The 13140-nt window shown below is 44.0% G+C and overlaps 1 protein-coding gene across 9 annotated transcripts in view; it reads left to right on the top strand.

Moving 5' to 3' along the window:
• The window catches only part of Foxp1 (forkhead box P1), a 587261-nt gene that overhangs the window by 242649 nt on the left and 331472 nt on the right, over positions 1-13140 (top strand). The window contains exon 1 of one of the 9 annotated variants that reach the window (XM_060383856.1): positions 8991-9182. The exons of 7 other annotated variants lie outside the window; for them this stretch is intronic. The gene's annotated coding sequence lies outside the window, so the exon portion shown is untranslated. Of the gene's footprint in view, positions 1-8990; positions 9183-13140 lie in introns of those variants that run through there. One more of the 9 variants, XM_060383848.1, reaches the window with a different exon arrangement.

Below are 13140 nucleotides of genomic sequence, written 5' to 3'. Positions count from 1 at the left end.
ACAATGGGGAAAGAATACCAAAATACCTTCTTAGATGAGTGTTGTATTTGGAGAAAGATTAATTAAGAAATAATCAACACTTAGGAAGGAGAATGGGGGGGGCCTCACATCTGTGTTTTAAGAAATGAAAAATCATCGATGCTGTATCAAGTCATGTGAAAGGCAGTAGCTTTGAGAAGCCTAAATTGTTTCCCCAAAAGGAAAATATTTTTTTGTTGCTATTAAATATAGCTTATATTGCTACTTTAGAACTTTTTTTTTCCAGTGGGCCCATTTATTTAAACTCTTAGTTCATATTTCTATATAGAAACGTCTTTGTCTTTGGGGTCTGCCTTTGAGAATTCTTATTTAATATGTGGTTGTGGCTAAGTATTTATTCATACCACACGGTACCACACACCTGATCAAGTGACACTATGGCGTCATGGCAGCCAGCAGAGTGTGTGGGTGACTTTTGAGTCATGGTGGCATGGAAGGTCCTTGAGGTTGACAGAAACAGCCATAATGGGGAATCTCTCCTTCCCATGCAACCCAGCCCATGGAATGGCTCAGTGCTCCTGTGGAAATGTAGAGTGTATGATAGAGAAATGCTCGTTCTCCCTACTGTTTCTGAGAGCGGAGTAGAACGTTTGAGCTGCACGCATTGTTCATTTTTCTCAGTGCCCAGGAACTCACTCTGAAAATGGCTGTGAAGTGTTACATTTCTTCCTGGCTTCTTAAAACAAAATTACACATAACTAAGTGTCATCTCTGTCATCAGCAAGGAACCTAGATGGAGGAATGGGCTTCTCTTTCCAGAAGGATTTCTTGTGGGTCTCAGAACAGAACCCATCTCTTGCCTTCCAGTGGACTCTTGCTGTAGTCTGTTGCCTCTTAGAGAATGTATGGGGATAGCTCCTTCTCCCCTTCAAACCAGCATTGATTAAGAGAAAATTTCTTGGCAACAGAGTGAGAGGAAAATCCGGGATGCTTGGAGAATGGAATTGAACAATTCTTGCCTTACATACATAGGCCCGGCACAGTCTTTGTCACATGTTTGGCTCCTCTCTCCATTTCCTGAGCTCTCTGGGTCAAAGGGCCTTATTCCTAAATGCCCGACTTAAACAGATACCATTTCCAGGGACTGTTCTCTGGACATTATTTTCCTGTGAGGTTGGGAGTCAGGGGCTAACGGCCCTATTCTCAGTGCTCGAGTCCCTACCATGTATTGGAATCTGTGGTGCATGACAAGGTGGTTTCACTAGACCCTCAAAAGTATCTTACAGCACTTTCTCTTCTTCACCATGAGACTTCCCCATCTGAGCTTAACATTTCTTAAAAGTCTGAGACATAATTTTACAGAAGAAATCTGAAGTCTAGTCACAGAAGAGACACAGCATTTTCTGAGTTCATCTCAAATCAATTCTGACATAGATATAAAGCTAGATAAAGATATATATGTGTTTGTACATATATGTCATTTGTTACACACACACACACACACACATCATTTGTTACTGGCAAAACTTGGCAAAGGGATTTCTAGTTAAGTAGTGCCTCTACATTTTCCTAGATTTTTGCTACTCCTGCCCCCTCCTCTCCCTTCCTCTTCACCATCACCACCACCACCACCACCATCACCATCATCATTGCTGTCACTGGTAAAGCCTCATGGTATGAGTAGGAGATAAATCTGTGGTGAGGCGCACAGAAGGATGTATGGTGTTGAGAGTGCCGTAGCAGTCAAGTGAGAGGCTGGTTCATATAAAAAGGCTTGTTTCTGTGTGGAAAATATGAGCAGCCCTCCCTTTTTTTACGTGGACCAGGTGTGGATTAGTGCCCTGAACCTTTTACCCTGCCATATTCCCGCTTGTAATTCTTCTGAGGCACAGTTCAGCCAAGTCAAAGAAACATGTTATTAAAGGTGAGCTGAAAGGCATTTAAAAAATAAACAAACTGTTTAAGATCCTAAATCAGCAACAGAATCTATACACACAGACTTTGAAACATGCAAGAAAATGTGTTTCAGTGCCTTGGGGTTCCAGACCGGATCCCTCTCCTGCCTCCTTTGAAGAGCTCGCCTAAGCCCTTTTGGGTCATTTTGGGGACAGGCAGACTCTATAACCTTCCATCATGGCTCCTCTCTTACTAATGAATTGCCTCCACTGAGGTGGGAGAGACCCAAATACAGGTCACTGACTCTTTGACTAATGCTGAGAAGAACAAAAACTAAGAACTCTAACTTCTGTTAGTGTTTGTGTGTAAGCAGGCACGCTCTGCTTTCTAGCCTATAGTGTGGCTGGCAAGCAGAGATAGATAACAGCCTGTAGAAACGTAGTGCAGACAATTTTACATTGAGTTAAGTTAACCTTGATCACCGAGCTGGTGAAGCCTGAAAAACCCCAGTTTCCTCTGCGCTGGGCACAGTCACATAGCCTCGTGTGTTCTTCTCCCATGATTATCTTAACCTTTCTGTGTGATTATGAAACTGTGGAAGGGAATTCTCCTATGGTGAGTTTCAAATATGTGGGGGGAGGGGGGAGCAGGGTTGTTTTTGAGGTAGCTTCTTTGTCCCCCTCTTCCGGTCCCCTACCATCCCCTTCCTCTTTTCATTTGTTTTTGAGAACAGTTTTTGCTCTGTAGCTTGCTAGGTCTTAGGTGAACTAGTGATCTCTGCCTCCCAATGTGTGGAATTTCAGATGTGCTATCATGCCTATGCTTCTTTTTTTTTTATCCACCTTCGTGCTTACGCTCACATGTGTACAAATGTGCAAGTGCACATGTCTTCATGTAGAGGCCAGAGGTTGATGTCTAGTGTGACCATTAATCGCTTCCCGGATGAATTAGCCTTTCTCTTTGAACCTAGAGCATTCAGATTCGGCTGGGCACCCACAGGTCCTTTGTCACTGCCTCCCCAGCAATGTGGTTGGCTACTGCATACCTCTGTGCTTTGCTTTCTTCCATAAGCGTGGAAGATTTGAACTCAGATTTTTGTGCCTGCCTGGCAAGTACGTTTCTGACTCAGTTGTCTCACCAGCCACCTTTTCTCTCTTTCATGAACTAATCAGTTCCTTTCCAAAGTAGCTTCAAGCCCACATTCTCCTGCCTAGAGACAGTCCTGTTCAACCCTCTTAGAAACATACTCCCTACTCCCCCTCTGTAGTGCCTTCTATGCTAGAAAACGTGGTGGGTTTGACACCAGCTTTTTGAAAGCTCTCTGGAAAGATTTTGTTTCCTGGAAGACAAATGCTGACTGGTCCGAGGCACCTGCCCGTTTCGGCCATTCTTATTGGTACTGTCACTTTATGTCCTGGAGGAACAGAATCGTATGTGGAAGGCTATGCCAGGCTTGCATCAAAGATCTCCTCTCTTTAGCCAGATTCCTGGGACATTTGGGAAAGATGTATGGACACCAGGGTGACAGTTTCTTTAATTGTCTTTGTTAGCCTAGCATTTTGAAAATGCCATCTCCTTTCTGGCTAAAGAGCCAAGAGTGTACGCTCCAGCCTTGATACTCTTGGTTTACGTTGGCATTTCTAAGTGCTAGTGAGCTTTGGAAATACCTAAGGTTGGGTCAGAGTTGAGTATCTCATGGGCTGAGAACTGCAGGTATCAGAGGAGCCAGGAAGAGAGGCCTGGGAAAGGAAATGGAATGACAGAGTGCCAGGAACAGTTGCCTCATCATTTGGTGATGATGAATCTGGCGATTTCTCTGGTGATCAAGAATCTGGATTATGCTTTCAGGCCATTCATGGGCACTTGGGGTACATTTCTGCCAAGTTTTACGATTTAAGGGCCACTAAAGGGCAGATGTGTGGCACTTAGAGGCGGTTATTTTGAGGGAAGGAGACTTGGAAGTCCTTCTGTCCATGCAGGGAAGGCAAAGGGCTTTCTTCATGAGTGTCCACATGCTCATAAGATCTAGCTGTAGAGTCCCTTCTCTTCTCAGTGCACCCTGGACTGTTAGTCAGTGGGTAGTCTAAGGGAGGCACAAAAGAACCAGATTGAGGTTACCGGGATGCTCTCAAGCAACCCTTGACCTGGTTAGCATTGTTGGTTTCACTGGACTCGTCCCGTGGAGAGCTGCTGTCCATCCCCCACCCCCCGGGATACAAAAAGAAGTCAACTACTGGCCCTTCCTTTTTTGCAGTTTGTATACTGACATTTTATCACAGAACCAAATGTACAAATAAGGTGAATCCCCTTGCCTTCTCAATTTGCTATGCTTCACCTAAAAACCAAACCGAATCCCTTTCGCTGCAGATGAGAGCCACCAAGAGCCAGATGTGCTCCTTGAGAGCTTGTTGTCAAGCCCCAGCTGTGCTAGCCTGGGTCTGGGAGGCAGCCATGAGCTGTGTCTGCCAACTGGGGCCCAGACACCGGGGCAGGCTTAAACAATTAGATGAATGCCTCATCCGGTGGCTGGGTTCACTGTGTGTGTCCCACAGATGACCAGCGCTGTGTAGGCCAGAGACCTCTGTGGGTAGAGATGCCCAGGGCAGAACCTGACGCGACCCTGTTGAAAGTTTTTGTCCATGGTCAGATCCCTGACTCCAGCCGCTCATTCAGGAAAGCCAGGAGCAAAGTAGGGCAGTGAAAGCTATTTATTATCTTGTTTTCTTATTACCCCCATGGCAGAAAGCATTGATTTTGTTGATTTTATTCAAACAGAAGTTTTCATTAAAAGTCTTGATTTCCATCTTTTGAACGCATCTGGATCTCAACACATCTGTAACTTCCCCTGTCCAGACTTTGTGTCATGCAGACAGAAAGATCTAATAAATGTATCAGCATACTTTGTGAAAACTTAAAAAAAAAAACAAAAAAACTGTAGAGTTCCTGGTTTAATGACCACGCAGGTCCTGCCATACACAGGAGAATCTTGGATTTTGGTGCTCTGTTGTCTAGCAAGCTCATGATTACATAGTATTGACCAGTAAATGTTCACAGACTAAGTCAAGTATGGATTAATTCCAGTGAGAGAGGTGACTGGGGTTAGGGTAGCCATGTCAACTAATAAATGGTATTTTGTGCCAAAAAAAGAAAGGCTCTGATTATTACAAATTCAGCAACATTTTTTCACATGTTTATATCTGAAGTAGGCTTCTAGCAGAAAACACAAGAAGGCAGAGGTGAACTTTTTGAAGGGTGCCTTTCTTGAAACTGAACCCCTAGATTCACATGACAGTGGCTTTAACACAATGAAGTTCTCAGAGGTTTTACCAAGAAGTCCCACTGTAAATAGGAATGATAACAAATCACTGAAGTGGGGGGGAATTCAGAACACACACACACACACACACACACACACACACACACACACACAATCAACTTTAGCCTCCTGGCTGCCTTGTGTAAATTCGCTGCGCAGGAAACATAAGTAAAGCCATTTGGTTTGTGGCATGGGTGTGGGCGGGCTCAGGGGGCGGGGATAAAGTCGAGGCATTGATATAGTATGAGGAGAGCCAGATGGCTGCGTTACACATCTTTTGTGTTCTTGTTTGCTTCTTAAAGCAGTTGCAGAATTTCGCCCTTGGCGATATTTTCCTCTTCGTGCCTGTGTGTTCTGCTACGAATTTACTTTTGTCAGAGTGCTTTGAAAGAAAAGCCTTGCTGGGTTTGTTTTTTTTTTTTTTTTTCAAACTTATATTATGAACTTGTGAAGTCAAGAGTGTCCTCACAGCAATGTGTGTGTGTATCTCTGTGTGTGTGTATTTAATGTTAAGTGTGTTGGTAAATAGTGGCAGGCCGATCGGTTTTTCTTTTTTCTTAACATGGTGACTTCAACCATATTTTATATCAATTCAGGGAGAGATTTCTGCAAAGTATGCATGTGGAATTTATGGTGTCTAGGTGGTGGTAGGGAAGGAAAAATATAAATGAGGTCTGTCTGATGAGAAACTTACTTTCCCCGTTGCTTACTACAGGATCTCAGGTTGTAGTTTACAGGGTTCTGTCACAAACCTGACTTGGCAGTGTCCAAGTTATTGAGAGGCGGTTAATACAGGTGTGATGAGTTTTGCCCAAGTGTGCGGCTGGCATTTATTAGAAAATTTATATCTCCTTATACTTTTATATGAAACTTATATAGAAACTTATATTTGTTTTAGACTAAAAGCAAAGTATCTTTTGCAGTCACAGGTGGTGAAGGGTGTTTAAAATGCTGTCATTACTTACAAAGGATGACATTTTATCACAGAAGGCTTTTAATAAGAAATTACTTCAGGGCCATTTTCCCCCTATCCCCATCATGGTGGAATGGTTCAGGATAATTAACATCCTTTACAGAGCTTTCGTTTATCTTTCCTTGGATGGAGGATGGTTTGTTCTCCCTTGGTGCACAGGTTTCTAGTTTGAGTGGGAGCATACAGTCCCTGGCTAGCCAACAGGAAACCCACTGTCCAGCCCTTGAGGCATTCGCCTAAGTCTGAGGCGACCCCTTCCATTAGTGAAGCGGTTGTAGGCACCATATCGGATCAATTCTTAAAATGTTGCAGTAAGTCTATCTTAGAGCGCTAAGAAGATAATCGGCAGACTTAGAAGGTCCCCATCTGGACTGTGGAGTTCTTTCACTCTAAGATGTTTTGCCTTTTTGAGATAGCTCTCGCATTTCTTCATCTGTTCAGCCCAGAGAAGTGCATATGAAAAGTCAGTGACTCCAGATCCATCTGTTGTTATTATTTTCCGCTGATAATTGGCTTGAACAATGAAAAGCCTGTGTCTGGAGCCTTTGAAACTGTACACCCTGTTTATTTTCTGGAGCTCTAGCTGCCATGGCCCCCTCCCCTCCCCCTTCGTTCCCTCTCTAGGTTACAGCAAGTGGAGCTCGTGTGAGGATGACATCTTTGACTCTGTACATCAGTACATGTCACTCAGTCTGCAGAGCTTGCATATGGATTTCTGTCCCAATCCCTGTCTGTGTCGTTGGCTCCTGTGTCTGAGAGCCTTCCAGCAATAAGCTTAGGCTGAGCCTACGCAGGGATCTCTTACCTGGGTTGTCGTCTTTATTTCACTGTCCTCATTAAAATATTAATTTAGAGTACGGTATCTAATACCTATGGAATCAGATGCTACCTATAATTGTACCATATATTCAGTGTCATCCAGGTTCACACGGTACAGCTCATTAATACTGGATTCCGCCATCCACCCTTCCATTAGATCACTCAGTGTGCTGTGGATGAGCCAGCAAGTATACCGTATAACGACCACTCAAGCTGCCAAAATAGTTGTTAGAAAAAAACAGTAGGGTGGGCAGGAGCTTCTTCCCCGTGATAGATCGATGATAGTTTTTGTTCTTTGTCTTACTTGCATCAAGGCTAGACCACTCTTACCCATGGGGATGAGTTGCTTTGGAAGGTCATGTCAAGTGACGACAGTGAACAGAGCAGGAGTTTCTCCAGGACCCATGTTTTTGTTCTTTGGGGCGTGGGAACCTTTTTAAATTTTATTTTGTTTGTCTCTCGTAGCTGCCATTATCTGTGTTTAAAGCAGGCGTTTCTTTTTAATATTATAAATTTGTTTTTTTTTTTTCTTTGAAGGGTGGATCTTCAGTTTTTGCGGCCAGTGATGTGATGGCCCCTCTCTCTGGAGGCAGTGCTTCCTCTTGAGGCTGGGAAGGAGCCACGTTCTACTCTTTTTAGCACAAAATATTATATAGGCAGGTGCTGTCAAGCTGAATTGGTGCCCCACAGTTCTGTGCGGCTTAGAATCGAGTAATTGAACATAGTCATCCTTACGTGCCTTTTGAAATCATGAAATACTGTAAAATTTATTAAAAAACAATTGGCTGCTGGACAGATGGCTCAGGGGGTAAAGATGCTGTCCAGCAAGCTTGAGGGCATGAGTTCTACTGTAGCCAGGGAAGAACCAAACTTTACAGGTTCTCAGGGTCTTCTCTGATGTCTCTCACATCTGTGCAAGCATGTGCACATAAAAAAATGAAAAAAAAAATGCTTGGCCCTTCATCCTTAAACTATGGAATTAGAATTCTACATTTAATTTGTAATTTGTAAACTGAAAGACAAAAATAGAGAAAAAAAATAATGATTAAGTTACTAAGACCAACAAGTTGCTGTAACCAGAGGGGTAAGAGGCCAGTAGCAGCTGATTCCTTAGTCTTAGTAAAAAGCGGTAGAATATTCCAGCCCTACGATGTTTTTCCCCTCTTGCTAAATTCCTGGGTTCTACAGACAGATTACACTGAGGTATGACATGTTTTTCTGCAGAAATGGAGAAAATTGTTGACTGTAATTACATTGTTTAATTGAAATGCTAAGTGGCCGAGGCCACTCACTGAAAAGCGTCCTTTCTCCTATGTGGGTAAGGTTTTTAAATGAGTGGCCATGCGCTGGTGACATTTGAAAGGCAGGCATTGGGGATGGTTTTTTTGGAAAGCTCCCATTATTTTCCTTAAGTGATCAGGGAGCTAAGGGATACGGCTGTGTGATACCCTGCACATGTGTGTTTGTTTGTGTTCTCTTTAGGTATGGGTGTCATGTGTGAGATTGTATGTAGTGATACATGCATGTGTGTGTATATGCCTCTTACTTAGGTATATTTTATAGACACACACAGAAGATGCCTTGAGGGGTGTATAATGTAACCGTTGACTGGAGCTGCACCATAAGCTTCCCGAAAACCCTCCTGATCACAGGAGATTGAAACACAGGCTGCGGCAGAACCACATGGAAGCCTTACACGCCGGCTTGTGTTGGAAGTAGCTGGACTTCCAAGTAGCAGTTCGCCAGCCCGTCAGTGCCGTCCGCCAGGAGTGGATCCTTAATTGCTAATGAATGTAATTAATTTCGATTGTTATCGTTGCAACATCACTTTGAAAGGTGGCTCTCCCAGTTCAGTGGTGTCCCCTGGAACAGCCTCTGTCTCTTGTCAGGGGAGGATAGGTAGAAGGCACAGCGGGCGCCTGATTGAGCCAGTTGTTCATTTGCTGAGTGTTTGTGTTTATGCAAAGGGGCCTCTTCCTGCATATTTAATCTAGAGTAAGGCAGTGGCTTTGTTGTGTTTAGCCCACATACCTTCAGTCCTTCCTCACACTGCCGCCGGCCTGGGAGCCTGAGAGCCTGCCGAACTTGGCTTCCCGCTGCCTGTAGTTTCTCCCTTACAAACTCGTGAACTTTGCTCGGTCTTGCGAGAGGCCTGCCTGTCCTGCCCCAGGAGCAATGCTGCGGCGGCACCATGAATGGGTGAGTGTGTGCCAAGCCAAGCTGATACTTTTGTTTCATTTCGCAAATGTTGAGAGGGCACTTTGCTGCCCTTCGGAGTGCTTACTGAGAGCCGTCCTGGTTCCTGGGCAGCGTGTCACTTGCTGGCTTGCTTTGAAACAGACCAGTACAGGTGCCTCTTAGGAAATGCGGTTGAATTTTGAACTGGTAGTTTGAGGCTCTTGGGGACAGGAAGGAATTAAAAAAGAAAAGGGAGAGGGCGAGCACAGCTTGACTATTCTTGACAGGATCCTAGCAAATCCTGTTTTGTAACTATCCTGCAGCTAGAGCTACCATTGTCTGGTAAGAGGCTTCAAACAGTGTGCGAGACTGAACTGCAGGAAAGCAGGAAAACTCAGCTACTGTATTGTGTATAGGGGGCCAGAGTCCTCCCTGAAGGTCTGTGCTGGAATCTGAGGGGTTTTCTTCTATGGAAATAGAAAGGTCTCCTCCTTGATATTAATAGCACATCTGAGATGTTGGCAGTGATGCTAGGGAGGCAGTGGAGAGGGAAGGAAATCTGATCTTGCTTGGGGGAAAATGACAGCCCCTTGGCTCTCTGGTAGAGGGGACATCTCTCCAGGCTCAGTCAGTCTCCATAATGGCATCCTGGCTTATGTGTTTGTTCTAGGAATTCTAATCCTGGGCTGTTTGTTTGACTCTCTGGGCTCTGGCTATCCTTTTTGTTCTTATACTGTCTTTAGAAAGCACCACGTTGAGGGACTAGCAAATCATCTTTATTTTTAAGTGAATTAGAAAACGACCCAGCAGTTGCTGCACTTGGATCACTCTGGGCGATTTGGGGCCATTCCACTTTCTTTTCAGGGCAGAATGTTTATCATTTCGATTCAAGTTGTCAAAACAGATGAGGGGAACCGTCTAAGGTTCATGTCCTGTGTAAAGCTCTTGCCGGCTGCAGGAACTGGGTTTAAAAGAAAGCGCATTTACTCCCACTTGAGTGTCGCCTCAGCCCGAGTAACTCCTTCCAACAGAAGAGTGTGCTGTTCCCCCGCAGGTTGGAAACTGGGAGAACTGAAATAAAATTCCATCAACCTTATTAAAATATGCGAGGGCTTGGGTCTTCTTGGGTACCAATCAGTCTAGAGACTTAGAAGCATTTATTAGCAGTGGGGCTGCCGAAGGTTTTTAATGATAAAATTACAAATATTCTTGCTAATTGTAAGTATATGACTTTTATACTCATTTTTTTAAGAGGAAAAATACTTTCTTTTTTTTTTTTTTTTTAAAGAGGGGAAGGAAGCAAAGCCATCAGGGCACCTTCTGTGATTAGCACTATTGTATTCTTAAATTTTGATTGATAGAGATAATAGTTTTCACGTAAAAATACAGACAGGTACTTTAACTTTCCATGACAATAGCTATTTGCATTTCTTTTATCTTTTTGTTTAACATTTGTGGGGGTTGGGATGGATTTGATTATTAACTCTTATTGCACACTGAAGGGGAATCTAAAACAAAGGCTTTGTTAGCGCTTCAAAGGCAAAACAGCAAATATTGTTTTTGGTTTTCAACGCGCACAGGCTGTTAAAGGATACCTATAAAATATTTTCACATGACCGTGACCAGGGTTTTACTTGAGTGGAAGGTAAAAGAGGATGAGCTTCCCAAATCAGACAGGCCCGTGGTTGTAGCCTTCCTGGGGTTGTGGGAGATGCCAGCCTGGCGTGATTTCCTGGGCAAGTCTTTGGGTTAACTATGCCACATGGTTGCACTGTGTGTAGGGTTTTCAAGTTCTGCCTGCCAGAACATATCCCCAAAGTTAGACTCTGTGATGTGTCCCAGGAGGAGAGAAAGCAGTAAAATGTCCCTCCCAGGACCGGCAGGGGCTTTGGACAGTGATGTAGTGGTCTGTGGTAGGTCATTTCTTTGATAGAGACCAGTAAAGGAAATGCAGCATTTATAAACCAGCTGCCATGGGTGTGTCTCAGGCCAGCCCTGGCTTCAGGCGCCTGGACTGCTCAGTTTATTTCCTGTGCCCTTCCTTCCTCCTTTCCCTTTTCATTCTCCACTATGTTCTTCCCTGCCCCTTCCCCCTCCCCTGCCCCAGGTTTTCTTTGTCTTTCTGCCTTCCCTCTTTTGAATTTTTGTTAAATATGACTCAATAATCGAAGTTCCAGAGAGCACAGGGCAAAGCTCTCGGGGTGATTTCTAAGTGGATTTTCTTAAGTGCAGAAAATAAAATGACCCTTGTGTTCAACCACTCAAACATGTGTCGATAGCCTTCTGTTTTCTAAGAAATCACTGGAAAATAAGACAGGAAAGCCAAAATGAGTTAAGATTGATGACTTAAAGAGGCAGTACTCCCTTGGAAAGTGGCCCATTTGGACCCATTTTCTCAAGTGAAGTCTGTGCTGTTCAGTAAGAGGATGTGGGAGTGTGGAAGTTTGAGCCCTGGTCTACACCTCAGGAAAGCACAGGCTGGGTCCTGGTCCCTTGCACCTGCCAAGCTGTCCCTTTGTCATGAGCCTCAGATGGCTCGGGTCACCTCATGTACCCGGAAAGACTGGCACACCCCAGCTCCTCCACCAGCCTGTCGTGGATGGAGGCATGGGACAGATGATGTTGGTCCCCTTCAGCATCAGTTGGTGGTGATTGCACAGTGTGAAAGAGAAAGCAGGAATTGTGGCAAGCACTTACTCTAGCTGCCGCAGAAGGGAAAGAAGGAACTCTGCTTGGAATGAGAGAAGTAGAAAGTAGCTGTTCCTTTCCAGCCCCGTGAAGCAGGATCTCACTGTCACACTAACCCATGCTTCAGTGCCCAGGAGCTCATGCCAGTTGGCAGTTGCATTACATAGCTCACAGATCCAGTGAGGGCCACAACTCAGTGCAGCCTGGATGCAGGGCGGCAACCACAGGGCACTGCACAGGGAACTTCTAACGGAGGGGCAGGCGAAACAGAGGAAGAGGAAGAGGAAGCCCTTGCCATGTTGGGTTTCTAACCCTACAGGTGGCAAGTTACACGTGAGGGCTCTGTGGTCACCTTGTAAGCTCCAGGTAAATAACACGTGCTGTAGTGAGGACGCCTTGGAAAATTCTAGATCAGGCGATCTTGACTGCGAAAGAAAACCCTAGGAAGGAAAGTAATCAATTTCTGTTTACCACATGCCTGGCTCACTTTTAGTACAGAAAGTCACTGAGAAAGTTTTTAAATAGAGAGAAAAGAAAACAAAGTGGCACCTGTGTGATGGCAGCCTCTTAAACAAGGAGGGAGGAGGGATGAAGGATGATAAAATTTCTTTTACACTGCGTGTGTGCGTGCGTGTGTGTGTGTGTGTGTGTGTGTGTACGTACATGTAAATGTGTGTTTAAACACACACATGCAAATGTATGTGTGTGTGCTGCCAGAAGTCAGAGAGGTAAATAGTCAATTGATTTGATCAACAAATGTACGAAGTTTTAGAAATGGAAGTTTCATGCTTTGGGAAAAAGCAAATTACATATCTTTCTCCAGAGTTGTTGATTTCTGATTCTCCTAAGCATGCAATGATACCAGCTAGGGTCCCAGCTCCAGACCCTTATTTTCTTGTCTTCTATATTGACACATTTCATTTAATTCCACGTGATGGCAAACAGCTGTTGAACTATTAATCTTGCTGTGGCAAAACTCAGAAAATACCATTTCAGATGACTTTGCTAATGGACACCTTTTTCTAAAAAGTAAAATCAACAGAAATAAATTAATGAATGGTCAGATGTGTGTGCGCATTAAAATTTATAAAATGTATTTTACATCTTATTGACAATACTTGACGCATAAGTGAAAATCAAATGTAACCAGTTTTCTGCTTCTTAAGTGCATATATGATAGAGTGTCATTTGTCTCATTGCACTGTTACTCACTCTTTTTGAACTTGCTTCTCCAGAGGAAAAATACACTTACTTACATTTTTAGGGTCAGCCAATGTCTGTTTTTGCCTCC

This window comes from Meriones unguiculatus, chromosome 5 (genome assembly GCF_030254825.1).
Source record: "Meriones unguiculatus strain TT.TT164.6M chromosome 5, Bangor_MerUng_6.1, whole genome shotgun sequence".
NCBI classification, from domain to species: domain Eukaryota; kingdom Metazoa; phylum Chordata; class Mammalia; order Rodentia; family Muridae; genus Meriones; species Meriones unguiculatus.
This window is presented reverse-complemented; position numbering and strand designations above follow the sequence as displayed.